Source organism: Saccoglossus kowalevskii, chromosome 2, assembly GCF_978046115.1.
Source record: "Saccoglossus kowalevskii chromosome 2, keSacKowa6.1, whole genome shotgun sequence".
NCBI lineage: Eukaryota > Metazoa > Hemichordata > Enteropneusta > Harrimaniidae > Saccoglossus > Saccoglossus kowalevskii.
The window spans coordinates 22049709-22062316 of record NC_140642.1 but is presented as its reverse complement, the minus strand read 5'-3'; the positions used below and the strand labels follow the sequence as shown (position 1 = coordinate 22062316).

General features: G+C 39.0%; 21 non-coding genes across 21 annotated transcripts; all 21 read right to left on the bottom strand.

The window, feature by feature from the left end:
- Nucleotides 1–447: 447 nt before the first annotated feature.
- TRNAR-UCG (transfer RNA arginine (anticodon UCG)) lies at nt 448–520 on the bottom strand. The gene has a single exon. It is a non-coding gene; the product is annotated as a tRNA-Arg (tRNA).
- Nucleotides 521–1018: 498 nt separating this feature from the next.
- TRNAR-UCG (transfer RNA arginine (anticodon UCG)) lies at nt 1019–1091 on the bottom strand. Its single transcript has one exon. It is a non-coding gene; the product is annotated as a tRNA-Arg (tRNA).
- A 494-nt stretch (nt 1092–1585) lies between these two features.
- On the bottom strand, nt 1586–1658 carry TRNAR-UCG (transfer RNA arginine (anticodon UCG)). Its single transcript has one exon. It is a non-coding gene; the product is annotated as a tRNA-Arg (tRNA).
- Nucleotides 1659–2155: 497 nt separating this feature from the next.
- On the bottom strand, nt 2156–2228 carry TRNAR-UCG (transfer RNA arginine (anticodon UCG)). The gene has a single exon. It is a non-coding gene; the product is annotated as a tRNA-Arg (tRNA).
- Nucleotides 2229–2726: 498 nt separating this feature from the next.
- Nucleotides 2727–2799, bottom strand: TRNAR-ACG (transfer RNA arginine (anticodon ACG)). Its single transcript has one exon. It is a non-coding gene; the product is annotated as a tRNA-Arg (tRNA).
- Nucleotides 2800–3273: 474 nt separating this feature from the next.
- Nucleotides 3274–3346, bottom strand: TRNAR-UCG (transfer RNA arginine (anticodon UCG)). The gene has a single exon. It is a non-coding gene; the product is annotated as a tRNA-Arg (tRNA).
- Nucleotides 3347–3844: 498 nt separating this feature from the next.
- TRNAR-UCG (transfer RNA arginine (anticodon UCG)) lies at nt 3845–3917 on the bottom strand. The gene has a single exon. It is a non-coding gene; the product is annotated as a tRNA-Arg (tRNA).
- Nucleotides 3918–4415: 498 nt separating this feature from the next.
- Nucleotides 4416–4488, bottom strand: TRNAR-UCG (transfer RNA arginine (anticodon UCG)). Its single transcript has one exon. It is a non-coding gene; the product is annotated as a tRNA-Arg (tRNA).
- Nucleotides 4489–4991: 503 nt separating this feature from the next.
- Nucleotides 4992–5064, bottom strand: TRNAR-UCG (transfer RNA arginine (anticodon UCG)). Its single transcript has one exon. It is a non-coding gene; the product is annotated as a tRNA-Arg (tRNA).
- Nucleotides 5065–5562: 498 nt separating this feature from the next.
- On the bottom strand, nt 5563–5635 carry TRNAR-UCG (transfer RNA arginine (anticodon UCG)). Its single transcript has one exon. It is a non-coding gene; the product is annotated as a tRNA-Arg (tRNA).
- Nucleotides 5636–6133: 498 nt separating this feature from the next.
- Nucleotides 6134–6206, bottom strand: TRNAR-UCG (transfer RNA arginine (anticodon UCG)). Its single transcript has one exon. It is a non-coding gene; the product is annotated as a tRNA-Arg (tRNA).
- Nucleotides 6207–6709: 503 nt separating this feature from the next.
- On the bottom strand, nt 6710–6782 carry TRNAR-UCG (transfer RNA arginine (anticodon UCG)). The gene has a single exon. It is a non-coding gene; the product is annotated as a tRNA-Arg (tRNA).
- Nucleotides 6783–7280: 498 nt separating this feature from the next.
- Nucleotides 7281–7353, bottom strand: TRNAR-UCG (transfer RNA arginine (anticodon UCG)). Its single transcript has one exon. It is a non-coding gene; the product is annotated as a tRNA-Arg (tRNA).
- Nucleotides 7354–7851: 498 nt separating this feature from the next.
- Nucleotides 7852–7924, bottom strand: TRNAR-UCG (transfer RNA arginine (anticodon UCG)). The gene has a single exon. It is a non-coding gene; the product is annotated as a tRNA-Arg (tRNA).
- Nucleotides 7925–8427: 503 nt separating this feature from the next.
- TRNAR-UCG (transfer RNA arginine (anticodon UCG)) lies at nt 8428–8500 on the bottom strand. Its single transcript has one exon. It is a non-coding gene; the product is annotated as a tRNA-Arg (tRNA).
- A 498-nt stretch (nt 8501–8998) lies between these two features.
- Nucleotides 8999–9071, bottom strand: TRNAR-UCG (transfer RNA arginine (anticodon UCG)). Its single transcript has one exon. It is a non-coding gene; the product is annotated as a tRNA-Arg (tRNA).
- Nucleotides 9072–10136: 1065 nt separating this feature from the next.
- TRNAR-UCG (transfer RNA arginine (anticodon UCG)) lies at nt 10137–10209 on the bottom strand. The gene has a single exon. It is a non-coding gene; the product is annotated as a tRNA-Arg (tRNA).
- A 497-nt stretch (nt 10210–10706) lies between these two features.
- TRNAR-UCG (transfer RNA arginine (anticodon UCG)) lies at nt 10707–10779 on the bottom strand. Its single transcript has one exon. It is a non-coding gene; the product is annotated as a tRNA-Arg (tRNA).
- A 497-nt stretch (nt 10780–11276) lies between these two features.
- Nucleotides 11277–11349, bottom strand: TRNAR-ACG (transfer RNA arginine (anticodon ACG)). Its single transcript has one exon. It is a non-coding gene; the product is annotated as a tRNA-Arg (tRNA).
- Nucleotides 11350–11822: 473 nt separating this feature from the next.
- On the bottom strand, nt 11823–11895 carry TRNAR-ACG (transfer RNA arginine (anticodon ACG)). Its single transcript has one exon. It is a non-coding gene; the product is annotated as a tRNA-Arg (tRNA).
- A 497-nt stretch (nt 11896–12392) lies between these two features.
- On the bottom strand, nt 12393–12465 carry TRNAR-UCG (transfer RNA arginine (anticodon UCG)). Its single transcript has one exon. It is a non-coding gene; the product is annotated as a tRNA-Arg (tRNA).
- Nucleotides 12466–12608: the final 143 nt, after the last annotated feature.

The following is a 12608-nucleotide window of genomic DNA, read 5'->3' as shown; positions in this document are numbered from 1 at the left end:
GATAATTGAATAAGTCGTTGGGTTCTGCACATCCCCATATTTGCGATTTTGCGAATTTGCACCTGCTAAATTTATTCTTGAAATAGTTGCATGTTTGGCTGTGACAGGTGTAGCAGTTCAATTTTGCAGAACACACAATTATTGCATCGCCATATGACCACAATGTGACTCGGACCGCAATTATGTGATTCGATGTCACATGCCTTATTCGTTGGTATTTTATGTAATAGTATTTTGCGTTTTATTTATAATGCCACAAGGTGTTTTATGTGTCTAGATCCTAAAATTACTGTCAAATTGACTGAGTTATCTGATCCAGCACATCAATGTTATTTCTTTAATTTCGCAAATTCTTATCCGCTAACAGTATTCACGACGTATTTTTTTATTGAGTGCAGCTGGTGTTCTTGTGCAATCTTGCAGAAAACTAAATCGTAGCAGCCCATACGACCCCGACGGGACTCGAACCCGCAATCTTCTGATTCGAAGTCAGACGCCTTATCCATTAGGCCACGGGGTCTTAAGTACATCTTCATCCTGTGCCATCTAATTTTTTTACGAATTCCTATTTACCTGGATAGTTGAATAAGTCGTTGGGTTCTGCACATCCCCATATTTGCGAATTAGCACCTGGTAAATTTATTCTTGAAATAGTTGCATGTTTGGCTGTGACAGGTGTAGCAGTTCAATTTTGCAGAACACACAATTATTGCATCGCCATATGACCACAATGTCACTCGGACCGCAATTATGTAATTCGATGTCACATGCCTTATTCGTTGGTATTTTATGTTGCAATAGTATTTTGCGTTTTTTTTATAGTGCCACAAGGTGTTTTATATGTCTAGATCCTAAAATTCCTGTATAATTGACTGACTCATCTGATCCAGCACATCAATGTTATCTCTTTAATTTCTCAAATTCTTATCCGCTAATAGTATTCACCATGTATTTTTTTATTGAGTGCTGCTGGTGTTCTTGTGCAATCTTGCAGAAAACTAAATCGTAGCAGCCCATACGACCCCGACGGGACTCGAACCCGCAATCTTCTGATTCGAAGTCAGACGCATTATCCATTAGGCCACGGAGTCTTAAGTACATCTTCATCCTGTGCCATCTAATTTTTTTACGAATTCCTATTTACCTGGATAGTTGAATAAGTCGTTGGGTTCTGCACATCCCCATATTTGCGAATTTGCACCTGCTAAATTTATTCTTGAAATAGTTGCATGTTTGGCTGTGACAGGTGTAGCAGTTCAATTTTGTAGAACACACAATTATTGCATCGCCATATGACCACAATGTCACTCGGACCGCAATTATATGATTCGATGTCACATGCCTTATTCGTTGGTATTTTATGTAATAGTATTTTGCGTTTTTTTATAGTGCCACAAGGTGTTTTATATGTCTGGATGCTAAAATTCCTGTATAATTGACTGACTCATCTGATCCAGCACATCAATGTTATCTCTTTAATTTCGCAAATTCTTATCCGCTAACAATATTCACCACGTATTTTTTTATTGAGTGCAGCTGGTGTTCTTGTGCAATCTTGCAGAAAACTAAATCGTAGCAGTCAATACGACCCCGACGGGACTCGAACCCGCAATCTTCTGAATCGAAGTCAGACGCCTTATGCATTAGGCCACGGAGTCTTAAGTACATCTTCATCCTGTGCCATCTAATTTTTTACGAATTCCTATTTACCTGGATAATTGAATATGTCTTTGGGTTCTGCACATCCCCATATTTGCGAATTAGCACCTACTAAGTTTCTTCTTGAAATAGTTGCATGTTTGGCTGTGACAGGTGTAGCAGTTCAATTTTGCAGAACACACAATTATTGCGTCGCCATACGACCACGATGTGACTCCGGCTGCAATTATGTGATTCGATGTCACATGCCTTATTCGTTGGTATTTTATGTTGTAATAGTATTTTGCGTTTTTTTTTATAGTGCCACAAGGTGTTTTATATGTCTAGATCCTAAAATTCCTGTCTAATTGACTGACTCATCTGATCCACACATCAATGTTATCTCTTTAATTTCGCAAATTCCTATCCGCTAACAGTATTCACGACGTATTTTTTTATTGAGTGCAGCTGGTGTTCTTGTGCAATCTTGCAGAAAACTAAGTCGTAACAGCCAATACGACCCCGACGGGACTCGAACCCGCAATCTTCTGATTCGAAGTCAGACGCCTTGTCCATTAGGCCACGGAGTCTGAAGAACATCTTCATCCTGTGCCATCTAATTTTTTTACTAACTCCTATTTACCTGGATAATTGAATAAGTCGTTGGGTTCTTACATACCCATATTTGCGAATTAGTACCTGGTAAATGTATTCTTGAAATAGTTGCATGTTTGGCTGGACAGGTGTAGCAGTTCAATTTTGCAGAACACACAATTATTGCATCGCCATATGACCACAATGTGACTCGGACCGCAATTATGTGATTCGATGTCACATGCCTTATTCGTTGGTATTTTATGTTGTAATAGTATTTTGCGTTTTTTTTTTATAGTGCCACAAGGTGTTGTATATGTCTAGAACCTAAAATTCCTGTCTAATTGACTGACTCATCTGATCCAGCACATCAATGTTATCTCTTTAATTTCGCAAATTCTTATCCGCTAACAGTATTCACGACGTATTTTTTTATTGAGTGCAGCTGGTGTTCTTGTGCAATCTTGCAGAAAACTAAATTGTAGCAGCCCATACGACCCCGACGGGACTCGAACCCGCAATTTTCTGATTCGTAGTCAGACGCCTTATCCATTAGGCCACGGAGTCTGAAGAACATCTTCATCCTGTGCCATCTAAGTTTTTTACGAACTCCTATTTACCTGGATAATTGAATAAGTCGTTGAATTGCGAATTAGCACCTGGTAAATTTATTCTTGAAATAGTTGCATGTTTGGCTGTGACAGGTGTAGCAGTTCAATTTTGCAGAACACACAATTATTGCATCGCCATATGACCACGATGTGACTCGGACCGCAATTATGTGATTCGATGTCACATGCCTTATTCATTGGTATTTTATGTAATAGTGTTTTGCTTTTTTTTATAGTGCCACAAGGTGTTTTATGTCTAGATCCTAAAATTCCTGTCTAATTGACTGAGTCATCTGATCCAGCACATCAATGTTATCTCTTTAATTTCGCAAATTCTTATCCGCTAACAGTATTCACGACGTATTTTTTTATTGAGTGCAGCTGGTGTTCTTGTGCAATCTTGCAGAAAACTAAATCGTAGCAGCCAATACGACCCCGACGAGACTCGAACCCGCAATCTTCCGATTCGAAGTCAGACGCCTTATCCATTAGGCCACGGAGTCTTAAGTACATCTTCATCCTGTGCCATCTAATTTTTTTACGAATTCCTATTTACCTGGATAATTGAATAAGTCGATGGGTTCTGCACATCCCCATATTTGCGAATTAGCACCTGCTAAATTTATTCTTGAAATAGTTGCATGTTTGGCTGTGACAGGTGTAGCAGTTCAATTTTGCAGAACACACAATTATTGCATCGCCATATGACCACAATGTCACTCGGACCGCAATTATGTGATTCGATGTCACATGCCTTGTTCGTTGGTATTTTATGTTGTAATAGTATTTTGCGTTTTTTTTATAGTGCCACAATGTGTTTTATATGTCTAGATCCTAAAATTCCTGTCTAATTGACTGACTCATCTGATCCAGCACATCAATGTTATCTCTTTAATTTCGCAAATTCTTATCCGCTAATAGTATTCACCACGTATTTTTTTATTGAGTGCTGCTGGTGTTCTTGTGCAATCTTGCAGAAAACTAAATCGTAGCAGCCAATACGACCCCGACGGAACTCGAACCCGCAATCTTCTGATTCGAAGTCAGACGCCTTATCCATTAGGCCACGGAGTCTTAAGTACATCTTCATCCTGTGCCATCTAATTTTTTTACGAATTCCTATTTACCTGGATAATTGAATAAGTCGATGGGTTCTGCACATCCCCATATTTGCGAATTAGCACCTGCTAAATTTATTCTTGAAATAGTTGCATGTTTGGCTGTGACAGGTGTAGCAGTTCAATTTTGCAGAACACACAATTATTGCATCGCCATATGACCACAATGTCACTCGGACCGCAATTATGTGATTCGATGTCACATGCCTTGTTCGTTGGTATTTTATGTTGTAATAGTATTTTGCGTTTTTTTTATAGTGCCACAATGTGTTTTATATGTCTAGATCCTAAAATTCCTGTCTAATTGACTGACTCATCTGATCCAGCACATCAATGTTATCTCTTTAATTTCGCAAATTCTTATCCGCTAATAGTATTCACCACGTATTTTTTTATTGAGTGCTGCTGGTGTTCTTGTGCAATCTTGCAGAAAACTAAATCGTAGCAGCCAATACGACCCCGACGGAACTCGAACCCGCAATCTTCTGATTCGAAGTCAGACGCCTTATCCATTAGGCCACGGAGTCTTAAGTACATCTTCATCCTGTGCCATCTAATTTTTTTACGAATTCCTTTTTACCTGGATAATTGAATAAGTCGTTGGGTTCTGCACATCCCCATATTTGCGATTTTGCGAATTTGCACCTGCTAAATTTATTCTTGAAATAGTTGCATGTTTGGCTGTGACAGGTGTAGCAGTTCAATTTTGCAGAACACACAATTATTGCATCGCCATATGACCACAATGTGACTCGGACCGCAATTATGTGATTCGATGTCACATGCCTTATTCGTTGGTATTTTATGTAATAGTATTTTGCGTTTTATTTATAGTGCCACAAGGTGTTTTATGTGTCTAGATCCTAAAATTCCTGTCAAATTGACTGAGTCATCTGATCCAGCACATCAATGTTATTTCTTTAATTTCGCAAATTCTTATCCGCTAACAGTATTCACGACGTATTTTTTTATTGAGTGCAGCTGGTGTTCTTGTGCAATCTTGCAGAAAACTAAATCGTAGCAGCCCATACGACCCCGACGGGACTCGAACCCGCAATCTTCTGATTCGAAGTCAGACGCCTTATCCATTAGGCCACGGGGTCTTAAGTACATCTTCATCCTGTGCCATCTAATTTTTTTACGAATTCCTATTTACCTGGATAATTGAATAAGTCGATGGGTTCTGCACATCCCCATATTTGCGAATTAGCACCTGCTAAATTTATTCTTGAAATAGTTGCATGTTTGGCTGTGACAGGTGTAGCAGTTCAATTTTGCAGAACACACAATTATTGCATCGCCATATGACCACAATGTCACTCGGACCGCAATTATGTGATTCGATGTCACATGCCTTGTTCGTTGGTATTTTATGTTGTAATAGTATTTTGCGTTTTTTTTATAGTGCCACAATGTGTTTTATATGTCTAGATCCTAAAATTCCTGTCTAATTGACTGACTCATCTGATCCAGCACATCAATGTTATCTCTTTAATTTCGCAAATTCTTATCCGCTAATAGTATTCACCACGTATTTTTTTATTGAGTGCTGCTGGTGTTCTTGTGCAATCTTGCAGAAAACTAAATCGTAGCAGCCAATACGACCCCGACGGAACTCGAACCCGCAATCTTCTGATTCGAAGTCAGACGCCTTATCCATTAGGCCACGGAGTCTTAAGTACATCTTCATCCTGTGCCATCTAATTTTTTTACGAATTCCTATTTACCTGGATAATTGAATAAGTCGATGGGTTCTGCACATCCCCATATTTGCGAATTAGCACCTGCTAAATTTATTCTTGAAATAGTTGCATGTTTGGCTGTGACAGGTGTAGCAGTTCAATTTTGCAGAACACACAATTATTGCATCGCCATATGACCACAATGTCACTCGGACCGCAATTATGTGATTCGATGTCACATGCCTTGTTCGTTGGTATTTTATGTTGTAATAGTATTTTGCGTTTTTTTTATAGTGCCACAATGTGTTTTATATGTCTAGATCCTAAAATTCCTGTCTAATTGACTGACTCATCTGATCCAGCACATCAATGTTATCTCTTTAATTTCGCAAATTCTTATCCGCTAATAGTATTCACCACGTATTTTTTTATTGAGTGCTGCTGGTGTTCTTGTGCAATCTTGCAGAAAACTAAATCGTAGCAGCCAATACGACCCCGACGGAACTCGAACCCGCAATCTTCTGATTCGAAGTCAGACGCCTTATCCATTAGGCCACGGAGTCTTAAGTACATCTTCATCCTGTGCCATCTAATTTTTTTACGAATTCCTTTTTACCTGGATAATTGAATAAGTCGTTGGGTTCTGCACATCCCCATATTTGCGATTTTGCGAATTTGCACCTGCTAAATTTATTCTTGAAATAGTTGCATGTTTGGCTGTGACAGGTGTAGCAGTTCAATTTTGCAGAACACACAATTATTGCATCGCCATATGACCACAATGTGACTCGGACCGCAATTATGTGATTCGATGTCACATGCCTTATTCGTTGGTATTTTATGTAATAGTATTTTGCGTTTTATTTATAGTGCCACAAGGTGTTTTATGTGTCTAGATCCTAAAATTCCTGTCAAATTGACTGAGTCATCTGATCCAGCACATCAATGTTATTTCTTTAATTTCGCAAATTCTTATCCGCTAACAGTATTCACGACGTATTTTTTTATTGAGTGCAGCTGGTGTTCTTGTGCAATCTTGCAGAAAACTAAATCGTAGCAGCCCATACGACCCCGACGGGACTCGAACCCGCAATCTTCTGATTCGAAGTCAGACGCCTTATCCATTAGGCCACGGGGTCTTAAGTACATCTTCATCCTGTGCCATCTAATTTTTTTACGAATTCCTATTTACCTGGATAATTGAATAAGTCGATGGGTTCTGCACATCCCCATATTTGCGAATTAGCACCTGCTAAATTTATTCTTGAAATAGTTGCATGTTTGGCTGTGACAGGTGTAGCAGTTCAATTTTGCAGAACACACAATTATTGCATCGCCATATGACCACAATGTCACTCGGACCGCAATTATGTGATTCGATGTCACATGCCTTGTTCGTTGGTATTTTATGTTGTAATAGTATTTTGCGTTTTTTTTATAGTGCCACAATGTGTTTTATATGTCTAGATCCTAAAATTCCTGTCTAATTGACTGACTCATCTGATCCAGCACATCAATGTTATCTCTTTAATTTCGCAAATTCTTATCCGCTAATAGTATTCACCACGTATTTTTTTATTGAGTGCTGCTGGTGTTCTTGTGCAATCTTGCAGAAAACTAAATCGTAGCAGCCAATACGACCCCGACGGAACTCGAACCCGCAATCTTCTGATTCGAAGTCAGACGCCTTATCCATTAGGCCACGGAGTCTTAAGTACATCTTCATCCTGTGCCATCTAATTTTTTTACGAATTCCTATTTACCTGGATAATTGAATAAGTCGATGGGTTCTGCACATCCCCATATTTGCGAATTAGCACCTGCTAAATTTATTCTTGAAATAGTTGCATGTTTGGCTGTGACAGGTGTAGCAGTTCAATTTTGCAGAACACACAATTATTGCATCGCCATATGACCACAATGTCACTCGGACCGCAATTATGTGATTCGATGTCACATGCCTTGTTCGTTGGTATTTTATGTTGTAATAGTATTTTGCGTTTTTTTTATAGTGCCACAATGTGTTTTATATGTCTAGATCCTAAAATTCCTGTCTAATTGACTGACTCATCTGATCCAGCACATCAATGTTATCTCTTTAATTTCGCAAATTCTTATCCGCTAATAGTATTCACCACGTATTTTTTTATTGAGTGCTGCTGGTGTTCTTGTGCAATCTTGCAGAAAACTAAATCGTAGCAGCCAATACGACCCCGACGGAACTCGAACCCGCAATCTTCTGATTCGAAGTCAGACGCCTTATCCATTAGGCCACGGAGTCTTAAGTACATCTTCATCCTGTGCCATCTAATTTTTTTACGAATTCCTTTTTACCTGGATAATTGAATAAGTCGTTGGGTTCTGCACATCCCCATATTTGCGATTTTGCGAATTTGCACCTGCTAAATTTATTCTTGAAATAGTTGCATGTTTGGCTGTGACAGGTGTAGCAGTTCAATTTTGCAGAACACACAATTATTGCATCGCCATATGACCACAATGTGACTCGGACCGCAATTATGTGATTCGATGTCACATGCCTTATTCGTTGGTATTTTATGTAATAGTATTTTGCGTTTTATTTATAGTGCCACAAGGTGTTTTATGTGTCTAGATCCTAAAATTCCTGTCAAATTGACTGAGTCATCTGATCCAGCACATCAATGTTATTTCTTTAATTTCGCAAATTCTTATCCGCTAACAGTATTCACGACGTATTTTTTTATTGAGTGCAGCTGGTGTTCTTGTGCAATCTTGCAGAAAACTAAATCGTAGCAGCCCATACGACCCCGACGGGACTCGAACCCGCAATCTTCTGATTCGAAGTCAGACGCCTTATCCATTAGGCCACGGGGTCTTAAGTACATCTTCATCCTGTGCCATCTAATTTTTTTACGAATTCCTATTTACCTGGATAGTTGAATAAGTCGTTGGGTTCTGCACATCCCCATATTTGCGAATTAGCACCTGGTAAATTTATTCTTGAAATAGTTGCATGTTTGGCTGTGACAGGTGTAGCAGTTCAATTTTGCAGAACACACAATTATTGCATCGCCATATGACCACAATGTCACTCGGACCGCAATTATGTAATTCGATGTCACATGCCTTATTCGTTGGTATTTTATGTTGCAATAGTATTTTGCGTTTTTTTTATAGTGCCACAAGGTGTTTTATATGTCTAGATCCTAAAATTCCTGTATAATTGACTGACTCATCTGATCCAGCACATCAATGTTATCTCTTTAATTTCTCAAATTCTTATCCGCTAATAGTATTCACCATGTATTTTTTTATTGAGTGCTGCTGGTGTTCTTGTGCAATCTTGCAGAAAACTAAATCGTAGCAGCCCATACGACCCCGACGGGACTCGAACCCGCAATCTTCTGATTCGAAGTCAGACGCATTATCCATTAGACCACGGAGTCTTAAGTACATCTTCATCCTGTGCCATCTAATTTTTTTACGAATTCCTATTTACCTGGATAGTTGAATAAGTCGTTGGGTTCTGCACATCCCCATATTTGCGAATTTGCACCTGCTAAATTTATTCTTGAAATAGTTGCATGTTTGGCTGTGACAGGTGTAGCAGTTCAATTTTGTAGAACACACAATTATTGCATCGCCATATGACCACAATGTCACTCGGACCGCAATTATATGATTCGATGTCACATGCCTTATTCGTTGGTATTTTATGTAATAGTATTTTGCGTTTTTTTTATAGTGCCACAAGGTGTTTTATATGTCTGGATGCTAAAATTCCTGTATAATTGACTGACTCATCTGATCCAGCACATCAATGTTATCTCTTTAATTTCGCAAATTCTTATCCGCTAACAATATTCACGACGTATTTTTTATTGAGTGCAGCTGGTGTTCTTGTGCAATCTTGCAGAAAACTAAATCGTAGCAGCCCATACGACCCCGACGGGACGCGAATTCGCAATCTTCTGATTCGAAGTCAGACGCCTTATCCATTAGGCCACGGAGTCTTAAGTACATCTTCATCCTGTGCCATATATTTTTTTACGAATTCCTATTTACCTGGATAATTGAATATGTCTTTGGGTTCTGCACATCCCCATATTTGCGAATTAGCACCTGATGAATTTATTCTTGAAATAGTTGCATGTTTGGCTGTGACAGGTGTAGCAGTTCAATTTTGCAGAACACACAATTATTGCATCGCCATATGACCACAATGTGACTCGGACCGCAATTATGTGATTCGATGTCACATGCCTTATTCGTTGGTATTTTATGTTGCAATAGTATTTTGCGTTTTTTTTTATAGTACCACAAGGTGTTTTATATGTCTAGATCCTAAAATTCCTGTCTAATTGACTGACTTATCTGATCCAGCACATCAATGTTATCTCTTTAATTTCGCAAATTCTTATCCGCTAACAGTATTCACCACGTATTTTTTTATTGAGTGCAGCTGGTGTTCTTGTGCAATCTTGCAGAAAACTAAATCGTAGCAGTCAATACGACCCCGACGGGACTCGAACCCGCAATCTTCTGAATCGAAGTCAGACGCCTTATGCATTAGGCCACGGAGTCTTAAGTACATCTTCATCCTGTGCCATCTAATTTTTTACGAATTCCTATTTACCTGGATAATTGAATATGTCTTTGGGTTCTGCACATCCCCATATTTGCGAATTAGCACCTACTAAGTTTCTTCTTGAAATAGTTGCATGTTTGGCTGTGACAGGTGTAGCAGTTCAATTTTTCAGAACACACAATTATTGCGTCGCCATACGACCACGATGTGACTCCGGCCGCAATTATGTGATTCGATGTCACATGCCTTATTCGTTGGTATTTTATGTTGTAATAGTATTTTGCGTTTTTTTTTATAGTGCCACAAGGTGTTTTATATGTCTAGATCCTAAAATTCCTGTCTAATTGACTGACTCATCTGATCCACACATCAATGTTATCTCTTTAATTTCGCAAATTCCTATCCGCTAACAGTATTCACGACGTATTTTTTTATTGAGTGCAGCTGGTGTTCTTGTGCAATCTTGCAGAAAACTAAGTCGTAACAGCCAATACGACCCCGACGGGACTCGAACCCGCAATCTTCTGATTCGAAGTCAGACGCCTTGTCCATTAGGCCACGGAGTCTGAAGAACATCTTCATCCTGTGCCATCTAATTTTTTTACTAACTCCTATTTACCTGGATAATTGAATAAGTCGTTGGGTTCTTACATACCCATATTTGCGAATTAGTACCTGGTAAATGTATTCTTGAAATAGTTGCATGTTTGGCTGGACAGGTGTAGCAGTTCAATTTTGCAGAACACACAATTATTGCATCGCCATATGACCACAATGTGACTCGGACCGCAATTATGTGATTCGATGTCACATGCCTTATTCGTTGGTATTTTATGTTGTAATAGTATTTTGCGTTTTTTTTTATAGTGCCACAAGGTGTTGTATATGTCTAGAACCTAAAATTCCTGTCTAATTGACTGACTCATCTGATCCAGCACATCAATGTTATCTCTTTAATTTCGCAAATTCTTATCCGCTAACAGTATTCACGACGTATTTTTTTATTGAGTGCAGCTGGTGTTCTTGTGCAATCTTGCAGAAAACTAAATTGTAGCAGCCCATACGACCCCGACGGGACTCGAACCCGCAATTTTCTGATTCGTAGTCAGACGCCTTATCCATTAGGCCACGGAGTCTGAAGAACATCTTCATCCTGTGCCATCTAAGTTTTTTACGAACTCCTATTTACCTGGATAATTGAATAAGTCGTTGAATTGCGAATTAGCACCTGGTAAATTTATTCTTGAAATAGTTGCATGTTTGGCTGTGACAGGTGTAGCAGTTCAATTTTGCAGAACACACAATTATTGCATCGCCATATGACCACGATGTGACTCGGACCGCAATTATGTGATTCGATGTCACATGCCTTATTCATTGGTATTTTATGTAATAGTGTTTTGCTTTTTTTATAGTGCCACAAGGTGTTTTATGTCTAGATCCTAAAATTCCTGTCTAATTGACTGAGTCATCTGATCCAGCACATCAATGTTATCTCTTTAATTTCGCAAATTCTTATCCGCTAACAGTATTCACGACGTATTTTTTTATTGAGTGCAGCTGGTGTTCTTGAGCAATCTTGCAGAAAACTAAATCGTAGCAGCCAATACGACCCCGACGAGACTCGAACCCGCAATCTTCCGATTCGTAGTCAGACGCCTTATCCATTAGGCCACGGAGTCTGAAGAACATCTTCATCCTGTGCCATCTAAGTTTTTTACGAACTCCTATTTACCTGGATAATTGAATAAGTCGTTGGGTTCTGTACATCCCCATATTTGCGAATTAGCACCTGGTAAATTTATTCTTGAAATAGTTGCATGTTTGGCTGTGACAGGTGTAGCAGTTCAATTTTGCAGAACACACAATTATTGCACCGCCATATGACCACAATGTCACTCGGACCGCAATTATGTGATTCGATGTCACATGCCTTGTTCGTTGGTATTTTATGTTGTAATAGTATTTTGCGTTTTTTTTATAGTGCCACAATGTGTTTTATATGTCTAGATCCTAAAATTCCTGTCTAATTGACTGACTCATCTGATCCACACATCAATGTTATCTCTTTAATTTCGCAAATTCCTATCCGCTAACAGTATTCACGACGTATTTTTTTATTGAGTGCAGCTGGTGTTCTTGTGCAATCTTGCAGAAAACTAAGTCGTAACAGCCAATACGACCCCGACGGGACTCGAACCCGCAATCTTCTGATTCGAAGTCAGACGCCTTATCCATTAGGCCACGGAGTCTTAAGTACATCTTCATCCTGTGCCATCTAATTTTTTTACGAATTCCTATTTACCTGGATAGTTGAATAAGTCGTTGGGTTCTGCACATCCCCATATTTGCGAATTAGCACCTGGTAAATTTATTCTTGAAATAGTTGCATGTT